Source organism: Alexandromys fortis, unplaced genomic scaffold, assembly GCF_014885135.2.
Source record: "Alexandromys fortis isolate MF-2015 unplaced genomic scaffold, M_Fortis_MF-2015_v1.1 scaffold_34, whole genome shotgun sequence".
NCBI lineage: Eukaryota > Metazoa > Chordata > Mammalia > Rodentia > Cricetidae > Alexandromys > Alexandromys fortis.
Genome location: NW_026067933.1, coordinates 572,179 through 577,471, shown reverse-complemented (window position 1 = coordinate 577,471; position 5,293 = coordinate 572,179). Strand labels below are relative to the sequence as shown.

The 5,293-nt window shown below is 43.3% G+C and overlaps 1 pseudogene; it reads left to right on the top strand.

Moving 5' to 3' along the window:
• Positions 1–3,043: 3,043 nt before the first annotated feature.
• LOC126503933 (ribonucleoside-diphosphate reductase subunit M2-like) lies at positions 3,044–4,982 on the top strand (annotated as a pseudogene).
• Positions 4,983–5,293: the final 311 nt, after the last annotated feature.

Sequence of the window (5,293 nt, the reverse complement as noted above, 5' to 3'; positions counted from 1 at the left end):
TTCTGGCTTTCATGGTTTCCATAGAGAAGTCAGGTGTAAGTCTGATCGGTTTACCTTTATAAGTTACTTGGCCTTTTTCCTTTGCAGCTCTTAATATTCTTTCTTTAACCTGTATATTCTGTGTTTTGATTATTATATGGCAAGGGGATGTTTTTCTTTGATCCAGTCTGTTTGGTGTTCTGTATGCTTCTTCAATATTCAAAGGAATATCTTTCTTTATGTTGGGAAAGTTTTCTTCCATAATTTTGTTAAAAATATTTTCTGGGCCTTTGAGCTGTGACTCTTCTCCTTCTTCTCTTCCTATTATTCTTAGGTTTGGTCTTTTTATTGTGTCCCATATTTCCTGCATGTTTTGTGATGAGAATTTGCTGTTTTCTTTGATCAGTGTGTTTATTTTCTCTATGGTGTCCTCAGAGTCTGAGATTCTTTCTTCTATTTCTTGTATTCTATTGATTATGCTTGTTTCTGTAGGCTCTGCTCGTTGACCTGCTTTTCCATATCCAGCTGGTGCTCAGTTTGTGTTTTCTTCCTTGCTTCCCTTTCAGTTTTCAATTCTTAAACTGTTTCCATTACCTGTTTGATCGTTTTTTTCTTGGTTTCCCAGGGTATCATGTACGTATTTACTCATTTCTTCAAACTTTTGGTTATACTTGTCATCCATTTCTATAAGGGCATTTTTCACATGTTGTTTAATGGTCTCTATTGATTTCATGAAGTTAATTTTTTCCACTTCTTCCTTATTAGGCTGTTCAAGTCCATCTGTTGTAAGATCATTGGGTTCTGGTGTTTTCATGTTGTTTTTCGGATTATTGGGTGAATTCTTGCCTTGGCGCCTGCCCCTCTCCTCCTATCGAAGCTATCTAATGGGTCTTTTAATACCGGATCAGGTTTCCCTGTTGGCCAGGGGCTCCTCTTACAAAATGCTGTTGCTCTGTTTCCTGGCTCCTGCCAGGGGCCAAGTTCCCTCTCGCCCCTCAGAAGGGTCTTCAGGAACAGGACCCAGCTCATTCCTTGCTAGGGATCTCACCAACCAAAGGCCTACCTCTTTGCTTTAATTGTAGTGGGGCGATCTGCTCTTGGTGTTGTGTGCTTGTCCCCGCTGTCTGCCGCTGCCTGCACTGGTCTGCTGCCGCCTTCGGAGGTGGTCTGCCCATTCCTTTTTTTCTATGAATAGACACTTTGCACCTGTTGTTGTGTGATATGGCATGACATCTTATGTTTCCAGACCTGTGTGTATTAGTCTTAGGAATCTCACTAGATATTTAATGACATTGTGAATTTACCCATATAATAACCAAAATGTTTATATTTAAATTTTCACTATTTTTAAAAATATTCCAAATACATTTAAAACATACTTCTATCTACATCAACTTATAAGCACGAAGAAAGATATAAAAATGTTTCCCTTTTCTTATGGTTTTATCAGATCAATGTTTGTCAAAGAGTATTGTAAGGATTATTCCACTGTGAATTCTTTCTATAGAAATACTTGTCCACACAACATGGATCCCATACCTGGGACACTGCTTGGGTGACTAAGAACATGAAACCTATGTTTTTGCTAGATTCAACAGTGAATGGCAATCTTGTACATCCGATGAGTATTAGCCCCTTAAAAGGTGTTGCTTTCTGAAAAATTATGTACTTCATTTGTCTATAAAATTTAATTGGAAAAGGTTATTCACTGTTCATAAATCATGCTCTTTAAATTATTTAATTAATTATTTATTTTACATCACCACCACATTTCACCTGACTCCTCCTCCCATTCTTTTCCCCATCCTCACATTCCCTACCCCTCCACTCCTCCACTGTTTCTATTCAGAAAGGGGCAGTATTCCCCTATACCCATGTGTATGTACATGGCATATAAAGTAGCAGTAAGACTAATGACCTCCCTATTTATTAATCCAGGGTAAGGCAATCCAGTACAAAGAATAGGTCCCCCAGGGTCAACCAAAACATTAAGGTCAGCCCCTTCTCCCACTGTTAGGAGTCCCATGAGTATACCAAGCTATACAACTGTTACTTGTTTGTAAATGGCCCATGTTGGTCCCATGAAGATTCCCTTGTTGTTGGTGTAGTCTTTGTGAGCCCCTGTGAGCCCCGATAGGTTATCCTGTGAATTTTTTGGTGGTGTCCTTAACCACTCTGGTTCCTCCCTTCTTCCTCCTCTTCAGCAGGTTTCCCAGGGCTCAGTGTAGTGTGTGGCTATGGGTCTCTGTGTCTGTTTTTATCAGTTACCAGATGAAGGTTCTCTAACGTGAACTGGGGTAGTCACCAATATGGTCACATAGATAGCCAGTTCAGGTTATGTATCTATGACTGCTAGCTATCTCAGCTGTGGTCATCCATGTATATTTTTAGGAGTTTCCCTTGCATCAGATTTTGAGCTGCCCCCAAATGCCCTCCTCCTCCCAGTCATCTCATTCAGTCCTCTTCCATCTCATCCACCCCCAGCCCAATCATTTATGGGTTTTATTGCCATGTCTTTATGTACTGTTTCTCTTCCTGGCATGATCTGCTCCAGAATCCTTTGTGAAGCGCCGGTTAGACAATCTGCAGTCACCTCCTTTATTGGTGAAGTTCGATGGAGTATCTTTAGTCTCACCAGCTTGCCACCTTTCTTTACACAAGACTATTGGAGCATCTGCTATGACTATACGGTGGAGAATCGGGCCAGATTCTCACTAACATACTTTAGTGTCTGGATGGTTTCAGTTCCCTGGACAGCTTGAGCTCCCTGCTGCCTCCCACAAGCTCTGCATAGCAAATCTTGCCCAGATTTAACTCACTGGCAAGTATAAGACTTCCTATAACAAATGGATTTTCAGAAATGATTAGGCAAATTAAATAATGTTCTCTGGAGATACAATTTTATTTCAGTCATTAATTTCTTAATCTTGTGCCACAATCTCTGAAAAAGATGTTAAGATTTTTTCCATAGATTTTTAAGAAACATTCAATTTTTGTCTCTAAATACAATGAAAATTCATGCTTACAGTGAACTACAAAAAATGAACCCATCGGCTCCGGGTTCTAGTCACTCCGCCACCCTCTCCGTCGCCTCGGCCGCCGCCCTCGCTCGCCATGCTCTCCGCCCGCGTCCCGCTCGCCACCATCACCGACCAGCAGCAGCTGAAGGTGTCGCCGCTGAAGCGACTCCACCTGTCCGAGAAGGAGAACACGCCCCCGAGTCTCAGCGGGACCCGCATCCTGGCGAGCAAGGCTGCGAGGAGAATCTTGCTGGACCCGGCCGAATCGGAAAGTAAAGAATCTACTAAGCCCAGCGTTGAGGATGAGCCCTTACTGAGAGAAAATCCCCGCCGCTTCGTGGTCTTTCCCATCGAATACCATGATATCTGGCAGATGTACAAGAAAGCCGAGGCCTCCTCCTGGACGGCTGAGGAGGTCGACCTCTCCAAGGATATTCAACACTGGGAAGCGCTGAAACCCGACGAGAGACATTTTATATCTCACGTCCTGGCTTTCTTTGCGGCGAGTGATGGCATTGTCAATGAAAACCTGGTGGAGCGCTTTAGCCAAGAAGTTCAGGTTACAGAGGCCCGCTGTTTCTATGGCTTCCAAATTGCCATGGAAAACATACATTCTGAAATGTACAGTCTCCTCATCGACACTTACATTAAAGATTCCAAAGAGAGGGAATATCTCTTCAATGCTATTGAGACAATGCCTTGTGTGAAAAAGAAGGCCGACTGAGCCCTGCGTTGGATTGGGGACAAAGAAGCTACCTACGGAGAACGAGTTGTGGCCTTTGCTGCTGTGGAAGGGATCTTCTTCTCTGGCTCTTTTGCGTCAATATTCTGGCTCAAGAAACGGAGACTGATGCCTGGCCTTACATTTTCCAATGAGCTTATTAGCAGAGATGAGGGTTTACACTGTGACTTTGCCTGCCTGATGTTCAGGCACCTGGTACACAAGCCATCGGAGCAAAGAGTACAAGAAATCATTATCAATGCAGTGAGGATAGAGCAGGAGTTTCTCACGGAGGCCCTGCCTGTGAAGCTCATCGGGATGAACTGCACCCTGATGAAGCAATACATTGAATTCGTGGCGGACAGGCTTATGCTGGAGCTAGGGTTCAGCAAGATTTTCAAAGTAGAAAATCCGTTTGACTTCATGGAAAATATTTCACTAGAAGGAAAGACAAACTTCTTTGAGAAGCGAGTGGGCGAGTATCAGAGGATGGGGGTGATGTCAAATTCAGCAGAGAATTCTTTCACCTTGGATGCTGACTTCTGAGTAAACTGCCTGCTCTTTGCTGATTATTGTTCTCCCCTTGTCATAAAAAAAGTCAGCAAAAGCAATCAATGGGCTACACCATGAATTTGTTAACCGGTATCTAAGAACTGGGTAGCTACCTCAGTTGGTCCCTTTTTGCTAGTTGTGTTACTAGAGGAAGGATGTTAAAGGTACTCGGATTCTTAGGGGAGATTCTGCCCTTGGCTTCTGGGAGTAGTGTGTGATAGCCTTTGGCCCCAAGCACCAACAGACCCAGGCTCTATGAGAGGCGACCCTCCAGCAAGCAGGATTCAGCATGTTGCCATAAGACTGTTTAAAAGATGTGAGCCTCATTCACTGCTTCCCGTGGACTCTAGCGTTTACTTGAGTTTGTAAATAAAACTAGCACTTTGCACACAAACATAGTACTGTCAAGGGGAAAAGCCTGCTTTATTATTTGGTTTCTACACCAAGCACTAAGTAGTGTTTTGTAAGAAGAGCGTTGCCAAGCTTAGTTCTTCAGTGAATAATTGAGATGCTTCATCATTGTTGAAGTCAGTCCTGTGCAATCTAGGCATTAGCCTGCTGGTGCTAATCGTGTACAGGGTGTGTGTGTGAGACCCCATACATCAGAGCATCTCTGCTTCACACAACCTCCAACTTTAGTCACGAGAGACTTTGGCATGATTTGGAACACTTGCTGGCTGGCCCAGGCCCAGTCGTCATTTTTGTGAAAAGCAGTATTTTTTTTTTTCAAGGTATTCTTTGCCCCATTTCTAGTTAGTGCAGAGTCTTGAAAAGGCTTTGTAGATAGGATTTCCAGTGGTAGCCCATGCACCAGTCTTGGTTTTTGTCAGTGGTAAAGCCAGGGTTGAAGTCAGCTTCCCTAAAAGATGCAGATTTTTGAGTGTGTGAACAGGTACTATTGAAATTTGATCCACTTATTAACCCTGACTAGGCCTAGAACTTGCTGTGCCGACTAGGTCAGCCTCTTAAACTTACCTCTGTCTCCCAAACACTGGGATTAGGGTTTGTGCCACAATGCCCG